This window comes from Canis lupus, chromosome 25 (genome assembly GCF_003254725.2).
Source record: "Canis lupus dingo isolate Sandy chromosome 25, ASM325472v2, whole genome shotgun sequence".
Lineage (NCBI taxonomy): Eukaryota > Metazoa > Chordata > Mammalia > Carnivora > Canidae > Canis > Canis lupus.
The window spans coordinates 41,314,570-41,328,618 of NC_064267.1; the positions used below are offsets into that span (position 1 = coordinate 41,314,570).

Below are 14,049 nucleotides of genomic sequence, written 5' to 3' on the forward strand. Positions count from 1 at the left end.
ACAAGCATTATGGTCTTCTATTATTTATCTATTTGTGTTGTGATAAAACTGGGATCCATAAACAGACTGGCAATATACATGTCAAACTTGCTTTATTGTCTTGGTTCAGTTCTGCTTCGGATGTTGAAAATGAAATTTGAAAGAGAAATATTTTCTTCAGAGGTCATTGGTTAATCCTCATTCATCTGGCAAGGATCATTTTCTCTCTGTCTTTCATTCTAGAAATTAGGAAAAATAAAAATAATTCTTCCAACTGTCCTGGGATTTTTTTTTTTTCATTCTCATCAATTATCTTAGTAAGTCATCTATTGACTTTTCTCTGAATTCCAAATAGAACAATAATTTGTACCTCGATGCTGAATATAGCAGAACCTAAAGAAGTAAGTTGCAGTGGACATAAAACATTATGGAAAAATTGCTCAGATCCCTGTAGGTTTTGTTTGCTTTCTTTTCTTTTGTTTTAACAAGCCAGCAAACTAGGTCGTTCCAAGCCTACAGACCTAGGAAAGCAAACTAATTATAAAACTGAGCAAGTAGTGGGGAAACTACCTTTTCCCATCCCATCTCAAGCCCCTTCCCCTCCACCTCCGCCATATCAGACAAGGAAGACAAATCCTAGAATAATCCTTGGATAAGACACCTAATACAAATAGGTTTTGGATTCTCAGGTGGTTTCCCAAGAAGGTCTCAATTCCAGAAATTACCGGATTCTGAACAGTTTCATTAGGTGGGAGGTTAGCATTTGTTTTTTTTGTTTGTTTGTTTTGTTTTTTTCTGGTGAGGCACTTTTGAAGATTACAAAATAAAAAGTAAAAAGCCCCACCATGGACACAGTCAAATTTTTTTAGCCTATACATAACCCTAGTGCCAACACTATTTGAGGTCTATGAGAAGACTACTTTTTTCCAACTACAGAAGAAAGGCCAGAGGGGTACCTTGCTGGCTCAGTCAGTAGAGCACGTGACTCTTGGAGGTTGTGAGTTCGAGCCCCATGTTGAGTGTAGAGATAACTCAGAAATAAAATCTTAAAAAAAAAAAAAAGGAGATAATGTTCTGAGGTAAAAAGTCTGTAGTCACATTGTTTTTGTTAAAATTAGTTTCAAGCATTTATTAAGCACCTACTATTTTTCTGATACCATCCTAGGGGCTGGGAATAGTCATAAAACAAAAAATCCCTTATATTCTAGTGGAGGAGAGAGAAAGAGACAATAAACAATGAAATATAATATATGTTAAATAGTAATAAGTGCTAAGGAAGAGAAAAAAGAACAGGAAAGTGGTATTACCAAACATATGTGGGTTAACATTTCAACCAGGGTGAATGAGAGGCTTCACAGGGATGGAGACTTCAGAGTACAGCCTAAGGCATCTCACCACTGTGAAGGAGCCCTATGGGTGTTAGTGTAAGAGTGCTCCACATAGAGGGAACATCAAATGCAGAGGCCCTGACATGGGACTGGCCCTGGAGTGCTTGAGCAATGGTAAGAGGTATGGGGGCCACGGAAACACACTGCTTGGATTTCCTCCTGGTGGGCGGGGGCGGGGGCAATAGTTGGTACAGCCCTAGATGCCATTCCCTTGGATTCACCAGGATGTTCACACTGAGGTCATGCTTCCTATGGGCTTCTCCCAGCTGATGTCTGATCATGGTGGTGGCATTAGTGCAGGTCCCTTCCTATGGGATGGGGGGACTCCTCTAATCATGATTTTGAGGACTTTTGAGTATTCTCCATCAGCCTGGCAAAAGCTTTCTTCGACTCACCACACAGTCAGACATAATTCTAACCTAATCCTCCTTCTTTTCCTGTCCCCTGCGTTAAGTCCCTGTAGTGGATGTGTATCATGGTGTGAACACTGCCTACTTACTCCTGCTCACCCTCACAGGCATGCATCATGGTGTGAACACTGCCTACCCACTTTTACTCCCCACCCTCAGTTCAAAGGCATGCATCATGATGTGAACACTGCCTACCTACTCCTTCTTCCCCCCTCAGTTCAGAGGCATGCATCATGATATGAACACTGTCTATTCCTGCTACACCCTCCCCACTCAGTTCACAGGCATTATAAGAACAGAACTCTCAGGGGTATCCCAGGTGGCTCAGCGGTTTGGCGCCTGCCTTTGGCCCAGGGTGTGATCCTGAAGTCCCGGGATGGAGTCCCCCATCAAGCTCCCAGCATGGGGCCTGCTTCTCCCTCTGCCTCTCTCTCTCTGTCTCTGTGTGTGTGTGTGTGTGGGTCTAGTGAATAAATAAATAAAACCTTAAAAAAAAAAAAGAACAGAACTCTCAGCAGGCACATAACAACTCTGTCCAAACCCATGCATGAAGAGACTTGACCAAACTCTAGCATGGCGTCTAGCAGCATAAGGTTGTGTCCCTAAGATGAGTCTAGCCCTCCATTAAAATGCCCGCCTGAGAAAGCTAAAGTCTGTCACGGAAATTTTCTATTTGTTCTAGGCAACATCCAAAATTAGGCCCAGATCTCCCTTTCTTAGTATATTTGCTACAAAGGGATTACAATTGTGAATATGTATCTCCTACAACTCAGAAGCATCTTCCTCAAGGACCTGAAAGCCAGTCGTATAAAATGTTATCATCAGCAAAGATAGAGCCTCTGTCTCCCAGGATCTTTGGGAGGATAGAATCCTAACGTTGGTAACCAGCAGCTAGCCACCACAGTGGGCCTGATGGCGTTTACACTGACCAACCCTTTTTAACTGTTCACTTCTCTGCTTCTGTTATGTCCCTTCCCCCGCCTCTCTCACTCTCACTTTAAAATATTCAAATCACTTCTGCACACATCCGAATAGAGCTCGGCTCTTTCCTCTACTGTCAACAGCTACTGAATAAATTCTGTTTTCATTGCTTTAACTAGTGTCCAGCTGTATTTATCTTTGTCAACTTCTACCAGCAAATCTCTTGCTCATCTCATTCCATCTTTGTGTCTGCTTCTCAGAGGCACTATACTCACCCAGGAGCCCATGTGGCCGGAGTCTTGAAAAGTGGGATAGGGATAGAGATGAAGCCAAGGAGGCAGCAGTAGATCAGGTCATGGTAAGGACTGAAACTTATCTTGAGTGAAATGAGGATGAAATAGAGTTTTGAGTAGAGCAATCCTTTTTTAAAGGATCTTCTACCTGCTTTGGGAAGGCAAGGCCAGGAGCCCTAGTTGGAGGCTATTATAATAATCAACAGGAAGGGTGACTTATTTCAGGGTGGTGTCAGTGGGGGTGGTGGAAAATGGTCATACTCTAGATATATTTTAAAAGCAGAACTAAAAATATTTAGTGGTGGAAAACAATGTGGGTTGTAGAAGAAAAAGAAAGGTCCGTGCAGAAAATGAGGCCATCAGTTTGAGCATCTAGATGAATAAAGTTATGAGTGAGCCTGCAAGAAGATATGCTTTGGAGCAGAATATCAGGAGCTCAGTTTTAGTTATGCCATGCATACGGATAGAAAAGTATCCAAAAATATTATTTTGTAGTTCCATATGAAGAATTTTGGTTAAGAAAAAAAAAAAGAGATAAGTGGGAGAAAAAGTAAAACATTCTCAATAATGCAAATAACAAAGTGAGAATAGCTAAAATAAGATATTACTTGTTTTGATTTCCCAGTTGACATTTAGCTCCAGAAGAAGATCATTGAATTTGCATTTTGATAACATGTTGTCCTCTGGGTCATATGATCTAGATTCCAAAGCATGGGCAATGGCTCTGTTCTGCCTGGATTGCAAATAGTATCTCTGCTCAAACTCTGGAGATTTATAATCATGAACATCAATGCCTCTTTCAGCACAAATTAGCTCATCAAAATAGCTCATCTTAAATATCTCAAAACCTCATTAATTTCAACATGAGTATTTTTGGTATCTTTATTTATGTAGTTTTTTTTTTCTCTAAGAGTTGTTTTCATAATACCTTTGTTGCCACACTAGAATCTGCAATTGCATCCCTTGCTTACACATTCTTGAATGGTTCTTTATCAACCCCCTCAAACTCTTAGCTTCAAGCTAAGATTTATAGCCAGTGAAGTGTCTCCACCTTCACTTTGGCATGATACTGACAGCCAAATGCTCCTCCATATCTCAAAAACGTAATTTATTCACTTCATTTAGGACATACAAGTTAAATAACCTTATTTTAAAGCTTGTTCCTCTTATATAATAATAATAATAATAATAATAATAATAATAAAGTCAACAGTTCTTTTAACTACTCTAGTAATGGATTCTACTGAATATTCAACCCATGACCTATTTTATTGTCAGAAAGTGGTAACTTATCTTTTAACTTTCAACCATTAATTACTATTTGATTTGCAACAGGAGCATGCTTAACAAGGGATTTGAAGTTAGAGACATCTGTTAAAATATTGGCCTACTACTTTAGAATAATATTTAATAAGCCTTGGCAAGATAGAAGATCAAAACTGTAAAGATCTTTCAATGTAATTTGTGGCTAGTGCTAAAGGTAGAGGACCCTCTCACAGTCTGCTTTGAAGAACAATGGCAGCTAAAGCAATGTGCACAGAGGAGCTTTAGGGAAGTTTAATTCCTGGGGTTGGAATCTAATCTTCAATAATTTAGACATTACTTGAGCAAAGTCTGTAAACTGAGAAAGTCAAACTATGAACACAAAGAAACCATATAGAGAAAGCTTCTGTGGGGATGTGATAAGCCTAAGTGGGGTAAGGCTAGTGCCAATCAGGAAGGAGCCAGAAAGAAAGTTGGATGAATGCTGTGTGGTCTCATAGTCAGGGAGAAGAGGACTCCTGCATAGCAGGTGATAGAGCACCTACCAGTACATCCAGGGGCATTTTTAAAGCAGTTTCATTTGTTGAAGTGAGTGGAAGTCCTCTCATATTTCTCACAAAATAGCCATCAAAATATATATTCCTCACTTATGTTTTGAGAAATGTGAGTAAATGTGTATGTGTACACTTGAGTAGCTGTAGAGAGGTTGGTTAAGATGACAAAATGTTGAGTTTTGCTTCAACTTTAGACTAAAGGCTAAACTTTAGACTAAAGGCACATCAGAGGATAGTCACAAATGGGTTGACGTGAATATCATAATCATATGTGATTAACGGCAATATTTAGTTATGGTTAGAATAATATCTATGCTTAATTTTTCTAATCTCTACTTGACTAATAAAGCAGTGCACACTGTTACCCCCCCCCAAAATGAGGAATGTCCCATACTGTTCAAGTGGAGAAAGTAAGCCATGGTGTAATGGAATCTGCAGAGGAAAGTAAGAGTCAAGCTAGACAGGATTTTTAGGCTATATTAAGAATTTTAGAAGCTATTAATTGACATTAACCAAGGAAGAGTTAAGATCAGATTCACACTTTTAAAAGTTACTTAAAACAAAAATAGGAAGAATTTATTGAAATGAGCCAAAATTGATGCAAAGAGATTAGTTAGGAAACTACCACAATGTTTTAGGCAAGAGAGAATTGTATCTTGGACCAGGGTGGGAGGATTAACATTAGTGAGAAGCAGATATATTCAAAGTGAAACAGGACATGATAATCGGGGGGTGGAGAGAACTGGTGAGAGACAAGTGAAGGTAATGCAGAAACTTTGGCTTTAACTAACTAGATGATTGATCCAATCATTTCCTGACATTGGAAAATGGAGGCAGAAAAAAAGTTGAGTGGGAAATATCACTGGACTAGTTCATTTGAAGTGTTAAAGATATCCAGCTGAGAATGTTAAATAAACATATCATATATTGGTTTGGATTTCCAAAATTAGATCAAGACTGAAGACACAGATTTCAGAGTCATTTTCTACCCAATATGCATTCTCCATTTCTCTAGTGCTAACCGCACTCTGATTTTGTTCAGAGATAGCACATCCAACTAAAAATGTACACTGCTCCAGACTTATTAACAAATTGAGTTGGTCACATGACTCAGATTTGTTCAATGAGACATAAACGGAACTCTTCTGGGAACTACAAGGAAAGTGTTTGCTTTCATGGCACATGTACCATCCTTTTGCCCATGTGTCCTTCCTCTTTCTTTCTGCCAAAGGAACCATGATACAACTAGAGATACAGCAGCTCTATTGCAACTACTTTCTTACTTTAAGTGTTAATTGAAGTGATGGGACTAAAGTGTAGGAGAAACAGAAAGGCAGAATGCAGAGCAAGAAGCAAGTATGTCCAAAGACAAATCCTAAGCAACATCAAAATTGACTGATTAGACAAGAAAGTGTTGGAAAATAAAATGAGAATGAGGAGCCGAAGATGCTGGGGAAGAAAAATAGCAGAGTGGGCAGGGAGAAAAGGTGAGCAAAGAGAATGTTTTCAACAAAGAAGGAGTAGCTAATCATTTTAAATGATGTTGAGAAGCTAATAAAAATAGTTAATATTTTCCATCTAGAGAAAGCCAAGATAAACAAGTAAAAAGTAATACAATGCATAGGAGAATTTGGCAAGTGGATCAGATAAAGGATAGCAACCAAAATTTGTCCTACTTGAAATTTCAACCCTTCCTGCAACTGCAACATGAATTCCTTTTAAGTATCACTTTTTCTCCCTTGATTTGACTGTTCTATTTTTTGTTTTATCAGCCTTCCAGGAGACTCATCTCAAAGCCATTGCCAGATAGTCAGTGGTACCCTCCGCACACTATGTCACGTGTACTCTTTCAATGTCATTTGCAACTCATTTGTAGAAAAGTGAATTTTTCATGTTGGGCCTTTTAACTGTTGTTTGTTAGTTTGGGGAAATATTGAGGCTCTCAAAGTCATTATTCTGTAGAAAATTCTCGGTCATCTCGCCAAAAATCAATCCTTGTCTGAGAAAAATCTAACAGCAATATTGAAACGAAGTCCATCCCCAACCAGTGTGTTCATAATTTTTCTTTGTGTAGGAGAAAATTGTTACTACCTGAGCAAAACTTTTCCCAGCATAAGAATATGACTACTATTATTTACTATCATTACTGCTGAGAGACATGTAAAAAGATGAATCGTTGAATCCTTTTATGGTTATAGAAAATGCATTTTATAAAGATGAATGTCATAGAACATTTATTTTTACTTCAGGCCATGCCCACTGTATGGAAGCCAATAAAATATTCATTTTCTGCTGTCCTCCCTTTTTTTGGGGGTAATGGGCTATCATAAAGGGCCATAAAACATCATTACTCTAAGAAGCTTTGAGACAAAGGGAGCCAACTTACCTCATCCATCCTCAAGTCAGGAGTTAGTGCCTAGGTGGCATTATTTTGCTCCATGTGTTTGATAACCAGCCCAATCCCCAAGAAGTGGTGAGCTTGGGCGTGTTTAGCAAGGGGAGGGCCCTGTGTAAGTGAAGGACCTTTTTCTGGCTGCCAGGTATTCTTCAAGGCAATTATAGAAAAAATATCCCATGTGAGCCTGTGATTGCTCTGCCTTCTCTGTCTTTTCCCTTGAAAGTGAAATTCTGGAAGTTTGAGAGGTGTGAGGCTTGAGAGGTGAGGAATGTTAGCAAATTGTTAGGCTTGCCTTTTGGGAAAGGAAAATTGGTACCTGTTAATATCACACTGTATTGATTTTCTATCACTTCATAACAAATTGCCATAAACTTTGTGGTTTAAGACATCACTTATTTAAAATCTCTGTTTCTGTAGGTCCAAAATCGAGGCACAACATAACTGAGTTTTCTGCTCAGAACCTCATAGGACTAAAATCAAGGTGTTGGAGGGCTGAGATCTCATCAGGAGCTTGGTGTCCTCTCCCCCAATTTGTCAGATCCTAATGGATGTAGAATGAAGGCTTCCCCTTTTTAAACTGTCAGCCAGGGTAGCTCTCAACAACTAGAGGCCACCATCAGGTCCTAGCTAGTTGGCTACCTCCTTGGATGATGGTTCATAATGTGGCTGTTTGCTTTCTTTCAGGCCAGTAGGAGAGAACTTCTGACTTCCAGGATGGCCTGGACCCTTTCAAAGGGTCCACCTGATTAGATCTTATTCACCCAGAAAAATCTCCCTTTTCATTTATTCGAAGTCAACTGATTAGGGATCTCAATTGTATCTGCAGGATCCGTTTTGCCATATACTATAATCTCAGTAGTGAAATCCTATCTTGTTCACAAATTCCACCAGCACTCAGGAGAGAGGGTGATCCAGGGTGTATATATATATAAAATGCAGGTTTTCTGCATCCTAACCGGATGCCCTATCCCCCCGTTGCCCACAAGAAAATGAAGAAAGTCTCACCAGCCCACTGTGTCTTACCTCAGGGCTACAGTCCTGCAGACAGCAATCTGGATTTACACTTGAGCCAGCATGAACATGTTTTCTATCTGGCACTGCTGTATGATTCATGCTTCTGGTAACCTTGCCTTTCATTTGCCCTCTACTCCTCTTGTTTTTATTTCTAATGTTAATTTTATACTTTTCTCAAAGTAGTATATACACAGAGCTAAAAAATATTTTATGGCACTAAAAGTCCTGCATATGAGCACACATACGCACACGTACACACACAGATAACCAGCCCCTTTGTGTTCCTTCCACACATCCACTCCTGGAAGCCACTTGACTTCTAATACATTTGTAAATAATAAACTCTTGCTATTTCTTCTTGACACCACTTTTGGGGAAAATCTGTTATGGTAGTTGAAGACATGGCTCCAGATTTCAAATGTGGGGTACAGATCAGTCACTGGGCAGCTTCCTCTCTTTGCAATCCTGAGATTCTTTCAGTATAACAGCCTCTGCATGACAGTGAACAAGAGAATGCTGACACTAGCTCATCATTGAGTCCCTGGAAGTCATAGAAGTGTGATCTCCACCACTTGTAATGAAATAGTGACAATTTTTAAGGAGATTTGGGTTGATTTGAAAGGTTGCTGTTATTAGGCTGCCATGAGAAGTAGAGGGAATCCAAAGTGACAGTGAATAATTGAAGCATTTGATTACCTGAGTGATTGCTAGCCTGGCATTTTTTCTGTCTAGCATGTGGCCCATTTGTCACTTTCCTTACTCTTTTACACATTCTCAATTTATTCTTCAACCTTCCTCCCCAGCCCCTAGGTCCCTCGTAATATAGGTATCCTCTTTCCCTAGCCCATTTCTGCTGTCCTTAAGTTTTTTTAACCCCTTATCAATTTGAATGCAGTCCCAAAGAACACTCTGGCATCCTTGCTTCTCAGTATTTTACAAGGTACTTCAGTTTGTATAGCTTCTCATTTGCATTTCAGCTTTGAAATTCAGGATTTTGTGACACTGGAATAAATTACTTAACCTCTCAGATTCTCTGCTCTCTAGTCTGTAAAACCCAAAAGAAACTCCTCTAATGACTTCACAGTGTTGTTAAGAGGGTGAAATAAATAATATATGTAAGTACTGTTTGTGAACTACACAGCATTATTCTGATGTTATTGTTAGAATGCAAAGGGATGAACCTGCTGTTGCCATGGTTGAAGCCCCAGGTTCAAGTACTGCTGAAAGCATTCTCTGCATCTTGGGTGAGTGGCTTCATGCAGTCTTTCATCATTCCAACCTCCATATCTCTTGCTTTTACTATTTTCATGGTCTAAAACATTTTCATTTGCAAACTGAGCTCTCAAACTGAATTGACTGAGGAAGGGTCTGTAACTCCTTCGTGCCTGCTGCTGTCTGGTGAGCCAGCTTGCCTTTCTTCTGCTTTCATGGCTAATCTTTCTTCAGAGCACCTGTGAGGAAAGGTGCTATGACCAAATGTGTCCCCCAGATTCCTATATTGAAAACTACCCCCTAAAGTGATGGTCTTAGGAGGTGGAGCCTTTGGGACGGTCAAGCCCTCATGAATGGGATTAGTACTCAAATAAAACATACCTGGGAGAGCCCCCTGCCCCTCTTGCCATGTAAGGACACAGCAAAAAGTCTGAGATGTGGAAGAGGGACCATGCTGGCACCTGAGTTCAGACTTGCAACCTCCAGAATGGGGAGAAATGAATTTCTATGATTTATAAGCTACCAAGTCTGTGGTATTTCATTATAGCAACTTTGATAGACTTAAGCCAGAGGGAAATAGCCAGGATCAGTGATCCTCAGCACAGCAGTCAGGCTCAGGGGCTACTTCTCAAAGATGGCCCTTGGCCTGGTAAAGGGCATGACGGAGACATCTTTGTTGGCTGCTGGTAAGTCAGCACTGCCATACTCTCAGACCACCCAAAAAACCTGATCAAAGTCTCCCTTTCTAATGGATAAACTCAAGGGAACAAAAGAAGGGTTGCCTCTCAGCTCAGACTATGCTACTAAGAAAAAATGATCAAACTTCTTTATTAATTAGGGAAATGGCTGAATCATCCAGAATCAGGACTGGGACTCTGTGTCATTGTGCTACTTATAAAGCAATTTCCATCTTATTCAAATTCTTAAGTGTTTAAAAATGTTTCCCCATTAGTAATTTGTATATTTCTTTTCCTTATGACCTTGAAAGCTTGGATGGCTACACCGATCCAATTTTCAAGACTAAGTTGTCTTTGGACACTGGATGACAAAGATGACCAAAGCTACCCAAAAGTGAATGGGGAACAAAGATGCAAATAGGCAGACTGTGGATAGAAATATAGTGTGACGGTCTATGTACATTTAATTTTTTTCAAATAGTAAAATTATTTGACAATTAACTCTCTAATGCAAGTTTACATTGTACATTGAGAACAACCACTGGCCCTTTGCACATAATTTCACTGGAAGGATTTGGTGGCTGAAAATGATTGGATTACGACACAGGAGGGACAAACAGAAAACACACCAGCCCCTGTCAGTTTGTCAACATAGAGATAGACAAGCTATAAAGTGAGCTAGTATTAATTTCTAGTGCTAAAGGCAGGAGACACCAGGCAAGAATGTTTCCATGGAGCTGGAAATTTCTGGCAGTAACACACTCTGCTGGATGTGGAGCAGAACAAGGTTGCTGGCTGGGGATGGGCAGGATCTTTCAAACCTTTTTGACCACGACTGATGGAAAGAAATGTATTGGATATTGTATTCTGCATTATGACCCAGTGAAAATCACACACACACACACATGCGAGCGCACGCACAGGCACATGCACATACACACAGATATGAACATACACATATAACTGAAACAAAAGTTAATACAATACTTTGTCTTATAACATGTGATTCAGGCCTCCATTTTCCATTCCATTTTATTTCATTTTTTATAAAATATGGTGATGACCACATTGGATGTGACTCTTCATTTATAAAACATGTCAGAGGACATTTTCTGAGAGTTATAGTAGGCCTGTCTTGCCCTTTATTTATTCATTGGAAGTGAATTTTTGTCTTTTTTGGAAGAGATGAGGAAGGTTGAGGGTTGTGATGACTTTGGTGCACAACTTCCTCATGTGCAATGTTATTTCAGGAACACCAAGAAATCAAAACCTTTTCCTCATGACTTCTCTGACCCCTGAAGTTCATCATCATTTCTATCTGTGGCTTCAATAGAGGTGTCTCAAGTGTGTGGAGTGTGTCAGGTACTTTTTTTTCTTTAAGAAGGAGCTTTGGATGATTATTTTCTTTTTTTTTTTTTTTTCTGCCTTTTGATTGTTTCCTTTTTCCTAATAAAAGCAATTTATCTAAAAAAAGAAAGCATTTCAGAGTTATTTTAAACTACAGTAATGCTGTGTATGTTAAAGTCTTCAAGCTAGCATTCAAAATATATAACCTACCACCTAGACCTGCCTGACCATGAATTTCTAAGATATCACTCTTATGTTGGGAAACAAAAATATTTCATTCGCCTTTTGTCAATGGGAAGAAAAAGGCACCAATAATCAGTGGATACTTGCTAACTAATAGAAGCTTTTCCTTTCTCAATTTCTAATAGTATGTCAAGCCATTTTTCAGTATGGAACCACATAAAATGGTTTGGTTCTTTTGTCTGTCAATTTATTTTTATTGGTATATTCAGAACATTGGTCTGAATGGCTTGTCTTACCTATTATAATGTCCTGATGTGTTTCAAGGTCCCATATAATGGGACCAAAATGTTCATCAAAAATGTTCTTCCTTCCCGCAGCATTATTTACAATAGCTGAAATACTAAAACAACCCAAGCATCCAGCAGTTGATGAATGGATGAAGAAGATGTGGTATATGTATATGATGGAATATTACTCAGCCATAAGAAAGGATGAAATCTTTTCATTTGCAACAACATGAATAGATCTAGAGTATATTATGCTAGTGAAATAAGTCACTCAGAGAAAGATAAATACTATATGAACTCACTTATATGTAGAATCTAAAAAAAAAAAAAAACCTCAGAAAACAAATGAATAAACAAAAAACACAAACAGGCCCATAAATACAGAGAACAAACTGATGGTTACTAGAGGGGCAGGGGTGGGGGATGGGCAAAATGGATGAAGGGAAATAAGAGACACAGGCTTTCAATTATGGTATAAGTCAGTCACAGAGATAAAAGGTATAGCATAAGGAATATAGTCAATGGAATCATAATAGTGTTGTATAGTGACAGATGTGTAGCTTCATTTGTGGTGAGCACAACATATAGAGTTGTTGAATCACTATGTTGTACACCTGAAACTAGTATAACATTGTACGTCAACTTCGATAGAAAAATGTTCTTCCTTCTTACCTCTATTACTACACTAGCTTTCTAACTGGCTTCTTTCTCCTCCAGATTTATCCTCCCTAAGTTTAGCCTACTAAGTAAGTTTAGCCTACTTACTGTTCTTGTCAAAATATTCACTTCTCTGTTTCTTATTCATGTCCCCAAATTTTCCAATTCTGTGTCTTGCTATATGCTATCCTTCCTGTTGGAATGTCTTTCCTAACTTGGAGTGTTGGAAGTTTACCAATCCTTCAGGGACCAACTGAAATCTTATTATTCACTCAGTGAAGTATTCATTCAGTAATATGTGCTTATTGTATACACACTTATTGTATGTCAGACAGTCTATTAGAGCTCAGGAATATACATAATAGCTATCATTGTTATATATTTCCAGCTCTCATGGTGCTTACAGTCTAGTTGGGGAAGAAGGGGCAGTAAACAGGCAATTGCATTACAATGGAGTGACTATCATGTTAGGGGAAGAATAGGGTTTTCTGAATTTCCATAAAAGAAACATTTTAAAACCAGTTTATTGGAATTAGGGAAGGATAATTAACAGGCTAAAACTAAGATTCATGGAAGACAGTAGTGGACAAAGGAGAATGATCCAAACCAAAATAAAAGCACATATGAAAAAGAGCACTTTTGAGGAACTAAAATACAATGGCAAGCTCAGGACTGTGTCAGGGTTTAGTGCTTGGCTTGCACATGTGGTTATAGCCTTAATTCCAATGTTATTTTTCCCCTATATACATTCAACAAAGAGCCATATCACAATGATGTAGATGTAATACAGTGTTTGTAAAGCATAATTCACTGCTCTTATTCTAATGAGGATATCAAATTGAATTTTAAAAAGCACAGCAATCTCTGATTATGTGCAATAACACCAAATTGAAAAGAAAAAATGTGACTGAAAAAAAGTCAAAGCAAAATTGCATGCTCAGAAATGAAGCAAAAACCAGATCAGGCAGGCATTCCATCCTGAAAGAAACACGGGAGCTCTGGACATATTTTCAGCAGAAGATTGGCTGTGTTGGTTTTGCCTGTGAGAATAACAGTTTTGGCAGTGATAAGGAAATCTGATTGTAGTAAGGCAAAACTTGGAATGAGAGGCTCGTACAGAAATCCAAATGCAAAAAGATGCTGGCCTGAACTTGACAAGTGGCAGGAGAGAGAGGGAACTAGGAAGGTTCCAGACATTTACTCGTGGGCTTTGCCCAAAGACTGGATGTAAGGGTGTACAGGAGGAGGGAGTGGTGGAGCATGGTGCCCAGTCCTGGGAGCTGGGCAATGAGTGAACTGGGAGTACCACACAGAGTGCATAGGAGAAGGAATGATTGTTGAGTGAAAGATTTATTTTACACTGTAACACGTTAATTTTCCCATACTAGTGGGAAAGCTGGAAGAAAAGGTACATACAGTACACAGTAGGATATCAGGACCTGAATATCAAGAGTTGTTTGAGTTTT

The 14,049-nt window shown here is 39.0% G+C and overlaps 1 long non-coding RNA gene across 1 annotated transcript; it reads right to left on the bottom strand.

Moving 5' to 3' along the window:
- Window positions 1-75: 75 nt before the first annotated feature.
- LOC118355911 (uncharacterized) lies at window positions 76-1,026 on the bottom strand. Its single transcript, XR_004819300.2, has 2 exons — window positions 936-1,026; window positions 76-218 (listed from the first exon to the last, which is right to left on the bottom strand). It is a non-coding gene; the product is annotated as an uncharacterized LOC118355911 (long non-coding RNA).
- Between the last annotated feature and the right edge of the window lie 13,023 nt (window positions 1,027-14,049).